The sequence below is a fragment of the Sinocyclocheilus grahami genome, unplaced genomic scaffold (genome assembly GCF_001515645.1).
Source record: "Sinocyclocheilus grahami isolate Dianchi unplaced genomic scaffold, SAMN03320097.WGS_v1.1 scaffold334.1, whole genome shotgun sequence".
Classification (NCBI taxonomy): Eukaryota; Metazoa; Chordata; class Actinopteri; order Cypriniformes; family Cyprinidae; genus Sinocyclocheilus; species Sinocyclocheilus grahami.
In genome coordinates, this window is record NW_015505513.1 from 1,249,805 (window position 1) to 1,265,863 (window position 16,059).

General features: G+C 35.9%; 1 long non-coding RNA gene across 1 annotated transcript in view; it reads right to left on the reverse strand.

Annotated features, from left to right (window-relative positions):
* Positions 1 to 15,951, reverse strand: part of LOC107602746 (uncharacterized) — an 18,431-nt gene extending 2,480 nt beyond the window's left edge. Inside the window, exons 1-2 of the long non-coding RNA XR_001611068.1 lie at positions 15,941 to 15,951; positions 7,311 to 7,316 (exon numbers count right to left, since the gene is read on the reverse strand). This is a non-coding gene — a long non-coding RNA (uncharacterized lncRNA). The remainder of the gene's footprint in view (positions 1 to 7,310; positions 7,317 to 15,940) is intronic.
* Between the last annotated feature and the right edge of the window lie 108 nt (positions 15,952 to 16,059).

Consider the following 16,059-nt stretch of genomic DNA (forward strand, 5'->3'; position numbering starts at 1 on the left):
GGCGAACAACTTCTCCCCAGCACAGCACCACGGTCAAGCCGCCACACAGCAGCAAAACAGCAACGGACGAATTTCTATAAAATAATTACCCGATTTGGTCATTAGCCACACATACTCTAACATTTTAAAATTACATCTTTAAATAACAAACAACTTACAAAATACCATATAAGGCCCAACCTGCAGCACAATTAACTGTCTCTCAATAAGAGTGGTGAACAATCCACCAATACTGCCTGGATCACGCCTGAAATGCGTTGAAGCGGTTGAACACCCTCAGGCCCACGCCCAGAGTTAGAGAAGAATTCCAACCTTATACCGGTTGTTACGTTGACTACAAGTTCAATGCTTGACACACATCAAATATTTCTTGTGACACGATCAACACGCAGCCTGTATACCATGCCGGAGGAAAACGGAAGTAAAGAGAAATTTCTGCGCTTTTTAAAGGGGCCGTGAACTTGACTTCCGCCCAGCTCCATCCACCCACACAGAAAGGAAAACCCACTAAAGGGGGCGACTCGACGCAGCGTCTCGTTCCCTCGGGGAACCATGGTTACATACGTAACCTAGAGACGTTATCTAATAAGCATGTGTCCTATTCTGTGTACTAAACTCCTGAAACATTGGTGTCTCTTTGTATATGATATGACGATAGTTTTCTCAAAATTTGTAAAATGCTCATGAAGTGACTAAGAGCAGTTCTAGAGATTATATTTATGTGTTCATGTACTCATATATTGAGGCAGCAGAGGCTGAAAACACAGCAAGCTTCAGTAGGCCTTTGTGTTGTAAATGAAACCGCATGTCTGCGCCATTAATTTCCACGAGGGGCGGATTGGGAAAAAATAGTCAGGCCGGGAAATATCACACTCATACACCAACAACAAATTCTGAAACATAGACAACCCTATTTTTATGTATGGACCTCACATAAAAAAGGATTAAATCCTTAGGTTGGGGACATATAAAATAATTCAATGTTCTCTCCTGAACTGCACCTTCACTTCCATTTTTCTTTTCAGTCTCTTTAAGCATGTGTCCTATTCTGTGTACTAAACTCCTGAAACATTGGTGTCTCTTTGTATATGATATGACGATAGTTTTCTCAAAATTAGTAAAATGCTCATGAAGTGACTAAGAGCAGTTCTAGAGATTATATTTATGTGTTCATGTACTCATATATTGAGGCAGCAGAGGCTGAAAACACAGCAAGCTTCAGTAGGCCTTTGTGTTGTAAATGAAACCGCATGTCTGCGCCATTAATTTCCACGAGGGGCGGATTGGGAAAAAATAGTCAGGCCGGGAAATATCACACTCATACACCAACAACAAATTCTGAAACATAGACAACCCTATTTTTATGTATGGACCTCACATAAAAAAGGATTAAATCCTTAGGTTGGGGACATATAAAATAATTCAATGTTCTCTCCTGAACTGCACCTTCACTTCCATTTTTCTTTTCAGTCTCTTTATTTTGCCCTGATATCTATCTCTCTCATGACTTCAATACTCAAGATTTAGCAAAACTATACTTTCTAAATTGCCTACATGTCAAAATTAGTGCATCACTACAATATCTTTATAGAAAAATCCTAATACTGAACACGAGTCATGTTTTTCCCTTACAAAAATTAACCATGTTTTTATTATAGTAAAAGTACAATAACCATGTTTTTTTTTTGTTTTTTTTTGCAAATGGATTACCATTTGTATTTATTTTTACTACAAATTCCATGGTTAAACTATGGTTAGTGTAGCAAAAACCATGGTTGATTTGTGGTTACCCTGGTTTAACAATATTAACCATTATCTTTGGATTTATAGTAAAATCATCGTTAATTTTCATAAGTTGTGTTGTTGTCTGCCCTAGCTCCTCCTAAACCTATTATAAAATATGATTATTTGTCTGCTAAATTACTACTCTAACATTACAATAGATAATAATGATGTCCTTTATACAGTATTTTGAGTGATGACTGATGAGCAATGGACTGCTGCTGCTTGACGAAGTAAACAAAGACAAAACTACAATAGCATATTTACAGATGAAACTGGCCTGCACTTGAAACCCTGAACAGTAGTTTTGCTTCTCTGCTCCACCTGTGCGCTTCCACAGTCCACTCCATTCTCTCTCTAGCATTGATTACTCTGATCCAAACCGTTTGGTGCGCGTAGCATTGCCAGTCACGACTAACCGATTCATGATTTATTAGAGATTTAATTATCGAATGGAGAATTCGGAAATAATCGCTTTAGTACATTCGACAGGCAATTATACAATAATAATATTAAAATAGCGGGCCAAATCGGCTGCCAGGCCACAGGGAATTGTCCCGGCGGGTCTCCCGATTCATATATTGTCTTTTTGCGGCTTAATATTCACAGACACTAGTCCATATCGCGTTTTGATTAAAGTGTACTGACCTACTTTTGATTTATTCGTCCAAAACTGTGGCATATTCCGTCCGCATTAGGCTATAGGAATTCCGTTTTTATGACTGTATTCTACGAACCAGTCTGTGTTTTCCGCATCGCTGAAATTATAGTAGCCTATGTCTCAGAGTAGTCAGTGCAATTTGGGAAATAAATCAATTAAATCTGTATGTGGATGTGTGTAAATATTCAAATGTAATCCCCTTTGTAATCGTTAACATTTTCATAAGTAACTGTAATTTAATTACATATTTTTTCTTAGTAACTGTAACTGATTACAGTTACATAACGTAACGCCGTTACATGTAACTAGTTACTCCCCAACACCGTCTGCAAATACATCTTTATATCTCAGTTTGACCTTATCTCCTTCTGTGTAGTGTGGTAATTGATCATACTCTGTAGAACAAAACAAGGACCCCAGATAACATAAAGTGGCTGGACATGCTCGGCATTCCGTTGCTGTGTGATAAAGTCACATTAGCGAGTGTCTAGTGTTGGTGCTTTAATGCATAATGTACGTGCTTGCAGTATTTTTGTACAGGGCAATAATGTGTGTTCTAAATTGTCTCTCTTAATGGGATTCCCAGGAAGAAAAAAAAAAGTATAACATATACGTATTTACAATTAAGAGTCCATATTTGTTCCTGGAACTTTTCCATTAGTTTATTTTTTTTTGAGCTTCCCTAGTAGTAGGAAAAAAAGTGTACTTGTATGTTTTTTTCTGTGTATTAATTGTAAATTGTTGAACAAATGCAATGGGGGAAATTTGAAGGAAGAAGAAATAGTCCTCAGGTAAAGGTTGAAAGAACTGTGGAAAATAGTATGCTCTGCTATAGTATGACAATGTTCCAATTCCAAGTTGGCTATTTTTAACTATTTTATTCCAAAAGACTATTGTTTTAGCCATTCCATTTGGATTTAATTCATCAGGAAGTAATGCAATTTGTGAGAGTGTTTTAATAAAAAATGTACTGTATGTAGGGACTTTGTAAGTTAATGGCTATTTTTTTAAGTTGCATAGAAGGACACTATATGAATTATATAAATATATTCAATTTATTTTCTTAGTTTTTCAAGGTTTCCAGTGTTTTTTTGTTTAGTTTTCCCCCCCCTAAAGTGCACATAGTTACAGATTGTAGTCTAATTTATGATGATTTACTTGAGTGTAATTATTCCAGGAAACAAAATCAGAAAAAGAAAACAACCGAAGCACAGACCATGCCACTTTCAGGGTTGTACAAATTCAGTAACTACAGTACTCACCTTTTCTAACCCTTTGTGCCACTTCAGAGAAAACTATTGATAATTGCAAAGTAATTCTCAATATACTTACTCAAAATTAGCCTAAAGGTAAGTGAAGGGAAGGCCCATTCATAAAGTTTTTGACCAGGCCCAGTAATTCCAGGCAATGGCCCTTGTGCCTCAAGAAAGAAAAAAAAAAGAAAGAGAGAGAGAGAGAGACCAAAAAGATGGATTTTTTGTTTAATGGAGCACAGTGGGTAGGTTTTTTTTTAAATCTTCATGTAATCTGCTTCTCATACAAAATGTAAGCTCACCGTGTAAAATCAGAGTACAAATGTGTGTGCTTGTAAACGTAAATTTAAAGTGAATAACAGCTTTTCATGAGGGGTAGGTAACCTGTAGTTTAATGACTGCCCTATGCACTCATGTGTCATGTGCTACATTAGAGGATTACACAGAACGAATGGTTAAACTGCTTGCCTAGTGTACCAAAAGCTTCCTATATTGTGAGAAGATAGGTTTATACTTTACCATTGTATTCACTGTCACAACAGAATTTTAATCCTGACACGATTTTAAGGCAAAGATTAGGCAGGAAATGTCTCAGCTGGAAACCTTTTGTTCCCTTCTGAATCACCAGAATGGAAGGACTTAAAGTGTAGAAAATAACTCAAATTAAAAGAAAGCGTGTATATCCTTCAAAACTCCTGCTGTATGTGAAACATTTTAATTAATAATACGAACGGAAGCTGTTAGAAAATCAATGGCCTCGGCTGATCTTAAAATACTTCATTAAGGAATGACTCTTTTTTTTTTTTAAACAGAGGCATTGATTTTGCTAAGTCACAAGTAAGCCAGGTTGACTTTTATATGCTGACTTTCACTTTACAGTGACAGCGAACAGTTCACAGAGAAGGAGTTGCTGTAAATGTGCTAAATGGGCAGTGGTGTCGCTAGACCCTTTTTACTGAAGTGCAATTCCCAATGAAATACTGCTGTGCTCCAGTAAAATATTACTGATAAATCCATAAGTCTCTGGTTTCAGCAATCAAGTCATGTGTGTTTTCTATCAGCTGTTTAGAATCAGATCTAGGGATGCCAGATTTGCAAATTAATTACTCTTTTGATCTAATTGGTTTTGAGAAAAGGTCTGAAATGTTTGCGAGATACATTTTGATTCATTCTGACAGTTCACTCAAGCACTGAATCGTTTGCAGCGGTTTCTCAGTAACGGAATATTTTATAAAGTAGAAAACAAAAATAGCACTGGATGAGGTGGATATGTACTTATTGTCTTCTATCATTTGTCAATGAAGTGTATCTATATTGCATGTGTAGCTTGTGAATAACTCTGTACTGCAGGTAAAGATGATTAATATCTATCTATACCCAAAACAGTATAAAAAAAGAGTGTAAAAATATGGGCACTTTTTTATGGGGGGCATATGCCGCAGTACTGATCAGAGCCTATAAACAAATTATTGTAGATGGCCAGATTTAAACGTATAGTGCTCAGCATTAATAAAACACAAATGGTCAAAAAGTTTAAATATACTAGGCTGTACATATGAGTGAATAACATACATATGAAAGCTTCCAGTTCCAAACAGTCTTATTGTTTCAGGATTCTGAATATGTTAAACCCGTTTAATGCTTCCTCTCATATGCAGCACAGACATTAATCTACCCAAGGAGCTCAGTGAGATGCTTAATGCAATGCATCAAATACTCATACATTTCAGTGTGCTCATCACATTTCATCACATTTTAAAAGGTTTTGCAGAGACACTTTTTAAAGCTTTTTTATCCCTATGTGAGACAGCAGAATTGGATGGTTATGGTCTTGTAGAGGTTTTGTTAGTGTATTCATCTTAGTAAGGTGCCATATTGATCATTATTTCATCACACCATGCATGCAAGAAAACACTTGTTTAGTATTATTAGTATCTTCTCCTTTTGCTTTAATGACAGCAGCACTCCAGATGACATGGACTCTACAAGTTTGCACAAAGCGTCATGTTATCCAGCATGATTTGAGAATATTTTAAAGAGAATGTGTGCTTTAATAGAAGCGAAGAAATCTGAGCTTTTGTACAAAAGAGTTCACATGCTCAATGCCATGCAATTTTCCATTATTAACCTTGAAATAGTGCAGGATCTTTAATATGTCTTATTAATTGTTACGTCATAGGGTTTCTTTTTTGTACATTGTTAGATTTCTTTTCAGCTTATTCTATGGTTTAAATTATAGTAGCTGCATCTTAAAATCTCAGACTTTTGAACTTTTTATATATTTTAGAGTTAAACATTTATTAAATTAACTGAGTAAATAAAACTCACAAATGTATAGTACTTATCCTATATATATATATATAAATCATAGATTTTACAAAGAGGATTTGTCCTCTTCAGAATTGTTTTTTTTCTCTACTTAATTTAAATCCGACGATTTGCTTAATAGCCTCTAGTGACCTTGAGTCACCTCAGCTCTGTTCAAAACCCACTGAAAACATGGAAATATGCATGAATCACCAAATTATTCTAAAGTTTTCATTAAGCGTCCAATAGCAGGTTTCACAGCATGCTCATTTTCAACTGTATGAGAAAAGACAACAATGAAAGAAAGACAGTCTGCCCTCTCTGATCATGTTATTAAAAAATGGAGAAAGATCCTGCAGAACTACAGTGCAAAAGAAGATTCTGCCCTTCTCAGCTTTGATTACCAGATGCCTTTTAAGACAGTGATTCATTCAGATAAAGCATGACCCACTTCGAGTATGGAAAGACCTTTCCTTGCTTTAAAATTAAATTCAGTCATGAATAATTATGTATTCCAGTCATGTTTGCTTGCCTCTGCATCTCACGCTGGTGTTTTTTTTTTAATTGCATTATACATTTTACAAGGTGTATGAGCAAAGTTTAAAATTAAATATTCTAGTATGGCCTACAGTTTATCCACTTTCAACTCCATTGCTTTTCCTAGGTCAAGCCAAGTGAACTTCAATCTCATGTGACATGCTTTCTTAAGACAGATGAAGGCTATCCGTAGTTTAAAAAGGATTTTCAGTAGAATCACCTACAATTGTGCAGTGCAGAGTGCATCTGTGGTTAAAAAAAATCTCCATGGGCCACTATAAAGAATTAATCTTCCCTTCAAGAATGAATATCCATAAAGAGCCTTTCCATATTTTAAAGATGTGCATTTAATTGGCTAAAATGAGCAAAGTTATACTCCAGGCTTTGTAATGAATTTCTCCTTGTGAAGATTGTGAGTCATCTTATTCATTTCTACACTCAGTTCTTCCTTTTCCCCCCACTTAGTCCTGAAGCTGTGTTTCAAAGCTCAGCAAACATAATGAGACTTCAAAGTTAAGCAAAGCAGAGAGAGGCAGAGAGAGAGAGAAAGAGAATGAGAATTAAAAAGTTAAAAAAAAAGTAAATAAATACCCAGCTGACAACAGACATTCATTTCTCGGCATGGTTCTGGCTGCGAATTTCAGGCTCTTTAGGGAGATATGGATGGATTAGCAGGACTGGAAGTGCTGACCGGTGCCGGCATTTACTCTCGAATGACTGCACAGGGGAGAGCTTCAATAAACAAGGTCAGTTGTAGTATTAAGCACCACCACACACTTTAATCAATCAAATCCATCTGTGATACTGCAGCTCCAGAGTGAAGCACAGTGGTGTAGCGTCTGCGTAGGATCATGCATGAAGCGTTAGACTGTTTATGGTTTAAAAGACCCCTTTTAGCCTTTTGACATTTGCATACAAATTACAGTTCTGGTCAGAAACTTTACGTTCGTATAGGGGTTTAAATTGCCAGATGGTTCTTCGCCGTCAAGAAGATTAGAACCAGCCCCCACGAGCATCCCCCAATCTGATTGCTACATTTTGCTAAGAATTACTGCTAGCACTGTACAAAGAAGGACAGTTTATTGTTCCGTGGCCAGAAAATAAATATTCCTTGAATTGATAAATTATTATATTGTCTGCTCGGTGGACGGACAGATCAAATAATTGTAATATTGATTCTGCTACAGTTAATTCGAAGATATAATCTAAATATTTATTATGAATCATAACCAGTTATAATTCATCATAAATATTCCCCTTTTTAGAGCTAATAAATAATAATAAACGTTACAGTGGGATGTACTGGTGGTGTTATTAATGGATGATGTGTAAATGCAACTGATGAATTTATCATTTATAATGATAAATAAATTATTTAAATTGGAAAATAAAATGAAATAAATAAATAAAGTTGGCATGAAGTGTAAACTGAAATCTTCTCTTCTTCTTTTTTCCCTATTGTGACACATATGCAAGTGAAATAGATTCTCGAATGAGAAAAAATGTAGGGCAAATCTTGATTTTGTCCATGGGCAATTGATTGGATCGTTTGCTAATTGCTGCAATCTCATGTAAGGGACATTTTCCTGGAGAGGATAGATTATTGGCAAGTCCTCGCGCCCGTGTAAACGTCATTAGAGAAGAGATGTTGTTGCAAGGGGAAGCAGAGGGCACATGGGTTAAAAAATGATTCAGTATTCACTTTAAAATAAAAAAATATATAAAAAATCAAACATATAGGCATCTGGTTTGGCTCTGTGTTCTATGTCAAGTCAAGTCAAGTCACCTTTATTTATATAGCGCTTTTAACAATACAGATTGTGACAAAGCAACTGCACAGCATTAATTAGGAAAATAGTGTCAATAATGCAAAATTACAATAGTAAACACTCATTTTTCAGTTAAAGACAGTTCATCATTGAATTCAGTGATGTCAACATCCAGCTCAGTTTAAATAATATCTTTGCAATTATGTCAACGATAACGCTGGAAATGAAGTGTCCCCAACTAAGCAAGCCAGAGGCGACAGCGGCAAGGAACCAAAACTCCATCGGTGACAGAATGGAGAAAAAACCTTGGGAGAAACCAGGCTCAGTCGGGGGGCCAGTTCTCCTCTGACCAGACGAAACCAGTTCAATTCCAGGCTGCAGCAAAGTCACATTGTGCAGAGGACTCTATGTCCTTGTCCTTATGTCTGGCTATTATATGAGGTCCATTTCATGACTTTTATTTTGAAAGTATCTTGTTTGTGGTTCCTTTCACTGTGGGGTGTGGTAATAATCAAAACTCTGTGTTTCTATTGCAAAGGTTGTGTCTATGCACTTATGCAGTCTGACATCTTCAGCCACTGTGTCTCATCTTACTGGTTCCCAGCAAGACCAACCAAGATTGACCATTTTTTAAGGTATGTCAAGTCAAAACATTTACCAACTTAACTATAACACATAATGAGACCCCTGTGCTCTGTTTAATTCTGTTGTGCACTGTGTAGTTGTCTTCGGAAGCAAGAACACATTCTGTGTGAACAGCTGTCTGATCTCAGTAAATGTGGTTTGGCAAGAAACACCGCCTGTATAGCAGCTGGGGCTTGCAAAACATGAAGGTGCTACTTCTGGCTTGAACTGTTTGGAAAATTCCTTATTAGGAAATGTACTCACAGGTCAGCTGACAATAGTACTGTGATTATGCTTATTTATTTATTTAAGTTTTAAATTAATTGATAGCAATATAGGCAATACTGTATTATAGATCAAATATTGAAAGTTGATAAAGTATGTAATTTATACACTTTTACTAGATCATATTTCTTTGATATGTACTTGGTGAGCTACAAAATCATTGCCACATCACATACAGTAGGGTCAATCTATTTTACAGTATTTTAGAATGACTATCTTTATAACTGACACTGAATGCTTATCAATAAGGTCTTCAACAGTGGTTGAATAAAGCAGCCTGAGCTGAAAAGTATAAATGGTCTTCCATAAGAATAGAATGGACCATCATTGAAACTGGCCCTATATGTCCTTGTCTATGACATTATTGCGGTTTAAATGAGTCTAAATTACCAGAAAATATGAGGCCAGCATCCACTCAAAAGAGGTTATTATCACTTACCCAGCAACAGTGCCATCTCAGCCTCCCCTTGGCCCCCTCCTCATTCCCTGCCTGTTGATGAGAACAACAGTGTTGGAAAGAACGATTATATTTGCAAATTGAGGACGGTGACCTTCTTTGGTGAGGAGACATAACCTTGTCTGTGTTTATGGAGGCCTTCATATTACGGCCGGATCCATACTTTACCTCTGACTGCTTAGTGGATGTAAAGGTTAAAAGAAAGAAGGGCAGAACGGAGGCAGGAGGATGAGCTGGTGACATGCTGGGGCCCAGAACTATCATGAGAGTAATGATGGAGGTTGTGCCATGCTAGAGAAATGGACCAAGATCCTCCCTGGAAAATATGTGTCAAATGATGCATTCATCAATCACATGCATTAGAGAGAGAGAGAGAGAGAGAGAGAGAGAGATGGAGAGAGAGATGTGACTGTGTGTGGAGCATTTCCCGTAGATGTTAAAATGGCAACAAGAGAAAGTACTGTATGTGTAACTGTGTGTGTGAGAAAAAGCAAAAAAGGAGCAAAAGATAGAAGTGATATGCATTAAGACTGTGCGATATGGACAAAAAATACTATCGGGATTTGTATCAATACTGCAATGTCGATTTTAGTCACAATTTTGCCACAATATTTCCTTACCCACACACACACACTTTACATCCATAAATGCTACATTCATAAATGTGATGTTCTGCTCTACCACATATATGAAGTAGCTCTGTAGTATTTCACTTATCACACCGACATTTTGGATAACAGTGAAAAGAGTAAATACTTTGTAATAAAATAAGGAAAAAATGTAAGCTTTAAGTTTTTCAGGTAGGTCTAACAGTAGTATTCAGGTACAGAATAATCAGAATTGCATAGTCTTCACTGTATACATTTAATATAGGTTAATCTTTATTCAGTCAAGAGCAGTGAGTGATTTTCTCTTTGTCTTTTGTTGCTTGATTCACATTAATGACAGAATATTAGGCTGCTGTCACTTTAAGACCTTGTGCATGCAATATGTTGATGCACTTTTTTGCATTTTCTTTCTCAACTCTTTATGTTCATGTAAGACAAGATGATAAAAAGTGCAAAAATACATGAAAGGGAAGTCAATTTGTTGGTCATGCAATCTGAGAAGTATCTTTCTGCTCGCACACTTTGGGTGTATGCACACAGAAACGGTCTCAGACAGTGCTGGGTTAAATCTAACCCAGCGCTGGGTGAAATATGGACAAACCCAGCAACTGGGTTGTTTTGACCTAGCGGTTGGGTGAAATGTTTAACCCAGCCTTCTGGGTAAGTAACCCAACCACTGGGTTGTATTTAACCCAGCATATTTTAGAGTATACCAAATCCAATGGTTTAAAGTTGCTTGAATGTTTCCAGGCCTGGGAGAAATCATGCTTTTTGAGGTTTAAAAAATTGATCTTAAACAATAGATAGATAGATAGATAGATAGATAGATAGATAGATAGATAGATAGATAGATAGATAGATAGATAGATAGATAGATAGATAGATAGATAGATAGAAAGCATTGCATTGATTTAGACTGCAAAACTGAGACATGGCTTTCATCTCCGAATTACTGGGCTATAGGTTATGGCCCCTCTCGGAAACAAGCTGAAGATTTATGCTCAAGCTTTCCTTCTCTTATGGTGTGACAGGGAGAGGAATGACCCAGTCCATATCTGTTTCTCTTTTGGGTCTTGATCGATGGACCCTTCTATAAATGACTCCCCCAAGATTTATCCTCTGTAAAAGAGTGTATAGAAACTTTATGTGCCTTTCAATTGACAGTGGTGACTTATAGGAAATGTGGAAAAACATACTGTATTTGTACACTTTTGTTATGCCCCGAGTTAAATACATTAGCTCTGTTTCAAAACCTTACAAGCTGCAATGCTGTCTACTGCCTACATCTGAGGCAGCACACTAACGGAAATGAAACTTACTCGGTGACTTATTTGGAAAGATTTACTTAGGCAGCAACTAAAGAATAGACATAACTCATTACTGTTAGGACAGTTAGGACATTGTTATGCTAATAGTGCGATACTCTAATAAAACGAAAAATACAAAGCAAACACAGTATTGTCTGAAACATTCAATTTATAGTTATTGTCGATTCGATTAGATCCCTCATTCAATTTCCAGAAGTAAAAACATTTTTTGTTTTGTTTTGTTTTGATCATGTACAAGATACACCTTTTTAAGTTGCAATTGTGTGAATTTATGTTATGTGATATTTAAATAAAAAAAGTATTATTTATCTGGTTAATCACAGCTTTAAATTAAAAATGTAACTTTAAAATTTAAATTAGTGAACCACAGGGGTACACTTCAAAACCTTTTGTTGCCTTTTACAACTTTTGCTTAATAAACTTTAATTCTGATGAAAAATAACAGTAAATATTGAGAAAACAGTTGCTTTCTTTGTTTGGAGTTTACTTGGTAAAACATAATTGATGAATGATAGATGGATAATGTTGCAGCTAAAATTAGCAAGAAATTGAGTTTTAACAAGAAATACAGCTTTAAAAGTATGGTAAATCTTGAGAAAGACAGATGAATTCAGTACAAATTAGAAACAAAAATTATAATTTACAGCATTCACAGATTTCAAAGAAATACTTTTTTTAATAAATCTCTTTGCTGCCTTCTAAAATGATGAAAAGGGTACCAAATTAATGAACGCCAGGAGCAACCATTCTGTACTGATTTGGTAACCAAATTATTTGGTGAAATGAATGTTACCACAAACACGGACAAGATTTAATATTTATGTATCACATACACAGTTATATCCAGAATGCAGCTTGCAGTAAAATGTAAAAGAATGTTGTGGATGAAAATTATCTTGATGATTTTCCAACACAACATTACAAAGCAATCAAAAAAAAATATTCAGCTAAATTATCATCCATTTCATCGTTTTAATGTGGAAAACAAAAAAACAGATATGACTCTAAAGCGAAAACCAGAACTAGAAAAAAAGAGGCAGGCTTTAAAAAAAAGGGGGGGAAAAAGGAAGAAATACAACTTGAACCATGAATACAAATCCTCATAAGCTGTCCTCCATCAACCACTGAATGGAATTCAGGTACAACTTAAAGAAATATTTTACAGTTATGGAACACTGAATTTATGTTAGATATCAGACAGACCACGATCAATTCAATCCAGACAACTGGTGTGCAGATGCCATTATATCTGACAATATAGAATTGTTATAGAATTGTTACATTGATAAGATACTTAGCTGGCTTTCAGTGGATGTTTCAATATATTGAAAACAGAGTGTTATTTGGAAGAAATAAATCATCCTTCTAACCCTGAGTTCTTTCTAAATTACCCTATGAACTGTAGCTGGAAACATGACAACAATAAGATAAAGGGAGCAAAAGAGCCACAACTGAAAATTTGGTGAAATTTGTGAACAGTAAGGCAAGAAATGTGTCACATCCCGTGTTTGAAAATTTTAGAGACATTACTTTAGCAGTGCATTAGCAGTACTTAGTTGTTGCCAGTGCCTAAGGCGAGGAGAAGTAAAAGCGGCTTTGTCACTATTTTGTCCCCAGCAGGGAACATAGTTTTGTTTTGTTCATAGACGTTGTACATATTTTAGAAAAACACAGTCTGAACAAGAAAATGGACAACGAAAAGAAACAAGGATTGGAGTGTGCTTTGGGTCCCTGGAAACAGGACAGATGAGCAAAGGTTGTGCTCGGAGACTTTCCTGTCAGAAGTGGGAGGCTCAGTCCAGCCTCCCACTTTGTTGCACAATGCCAATAGGAGTCAAGGCACATGTAAAGTGATGAAAGCAAAAAGGAACACAGAGAGAATGCTATTGCAAGTGCGTTGGTAGATATAGATGAAAAAGAGTGAATTGTATACCTTTCATGATCTGGGAAGTTTTTCTACCCTTTGCACTACTTAAGTAGCTCAGTGTGACTGGTAGGAAAAGTGACATATGGGTATGTACCATGAATAAGTCAAAAGCTGTCAAGACCTCTGTCGTGTCTGGTTTGGAGATATGTGGTTTAGAAGGCAAATAATCTGTTGAAGCTCCAGATGTTTTCTCCCAGAGTGCAATTCCTATGGAATATGGCTGCATTCCTCCTGAAAATGATTGGGAATATTGGACATATTTGAGAAATGATAGACTACCTTAAGCTGCATTTATACTGGGCTTTGATTCCAGAAAATTCCTGTCAAATTGCTTGTGAGGAGTTTTTAAGAATGCAAGCTGGAGCTGATTACGTTTAAAAAAGGTTTCTCACAGACGATAAAACTGGTAGATGGACAATATATCATTAATCTGCTGGATTTTCTTAACGGTATCTGTGTATGCTGAACAAAGAGCTTTTAACTTAAAAGAATGCCTCGTGTGTTTTTAAATAATACACGTGAGTTGATGATGTGATGTTGGAAAAAGTGTATGTAGTTTCAGTAATGCATAAAGAGCAGATCAGGTCATGATGCCAGATTCTGACCTCATGAGACTGCTTTGGAGGCCTACTGGAGAGACAGATCAGGAACTGAGGGAGTACAAGAAGGTAATGTTTGGAGCTATATCATAACAAAATCATACCATTACTCCTTATCAATGTTTAAGAGGGAATAGGTAGTTTATAACAACAGTACTCAATTGTTTCTTTTTACAATATTCTGTAATTAAACTCAAGCTTTGATGCTTGCGTAAGATGTGATTGTGTGCAAAATGAGGCTTTAAACTTCACAACTCCAATCAATATCAGAAGACAGAGGAGAAAAAGAGATAAAGGACTTTGGATTTGGATAAAGACATATTGTTTGTGGAGAGAGCTTATTCTGTACGTTGTGTTGAATCAGAATCATTCATATTTGAAGTCCAGATTCAAGACAAGCCACTCACTAAATGTGGGAATCTTTCAATTCCAGCACTTATGTTGAAAACATTTCTTAAGTCTTATGATGTCAGCCAGATGGTTTTGGACAACTATAGTCCAAATACACTTTGCAGGCAGGCAAAAATGCCTATGATACAATTCCATTATCATATATGGTGAACAAGAAATAAAAAGCTCATTGAACCTTCATCACTGGTAAACACAAAGTTGCTCTCCTAAAATCTGCTAGTATGAATTTCCTTATTCAACTTGCAATGTGCAGGAGGTGAATATTGTGCACACTGAGCTTAGGAAGAACCCGGACAATGGGAGAAAAAAATAGAAGAGACAGTCAAAAGTTCAAAAAGTCAAAAGATTATGTTTACACTATGTTACAGCCAGCACACACAATAAAGAAATCATTAACCCAAAAATGAAGATTTGCTTAAATTCAGTCCTGTCAAGAGTCAGAGAACCCAATTTTACAATAAGTATAGCCTAACATAGAGATAGCTTCCATCAAATTCTTATACTCTAAATTTAGTCTGTAGTTCAATGAAACTTTACTATTAATATCAGAAGAGGTAATTTTCATGTATATTCATCTATATTAGCTTTGCTGGGAAACTTAGTATAGAGCCCCTTAGTATAGGGACCAATTTTCACTAGTTTCTTATTAGCATGCCTATTAATAACATACAGTATTGGCTGTTTATTAGTACTTAATAAGCAGCAAATTAGAAGTTGAACTGAGGCAAAAGTCGTAGTTAATAGTTTGTTAATAGCGAGAATTAGACCTTAAAATAAAGTGTGACCAAGAATTCATAGCCAACTGCATAAAACAAAACATACACCAAGCAGAAGGCTCTGCCATCCAGTAACATCTGCAGTGGACTGAAATAACGCACAAGAGGCCACTTACCTGCATTTCAGCAAATCATTTAGGACTACTCTGCAAATATTATGTCAAACAATTAATATTAATGTGCCAAGTAGATTTCAAATTGTCCCTACACCACTGGAATGTACATATGGAAAGTGTAGCGTCTGGACCAATCCAACACACTATATATTCTCTTTTTATATGACAAATACTCTGTAACCTCAGTTAACAAGCCATATGAGGAATTGACAAGACGGTTGACCCTGAGTGGTCAGCTAAATATCTACAGTGGATCTAAAATATGAATAGTTATAATGTGCCAAGTAGATTTCATTATTCATATTTTCCATGAGCTGATTTGCTACAAAAGTATAATGCGTTTTGCAGTTTAAGCAGAATGACTGAAGCTCAAAGTATACCTTGACCAATCTTATTTGGAGTCTGAAAGTAGAATAAATGTGTGTTTAATGCCTTTGGTGTTATAAGCATCAAGGTATATTGGATATTTAACCAACTACAGAACTGCAGTCAATAACCACTACAAACAAGCTAGACACAATCATGTAGTGTCATATGCACTCTCTGTAGAGGAACCAAAAAATACTTTATTTACAGAATATACATTTGACAGATATTTATATATATATATATATATATA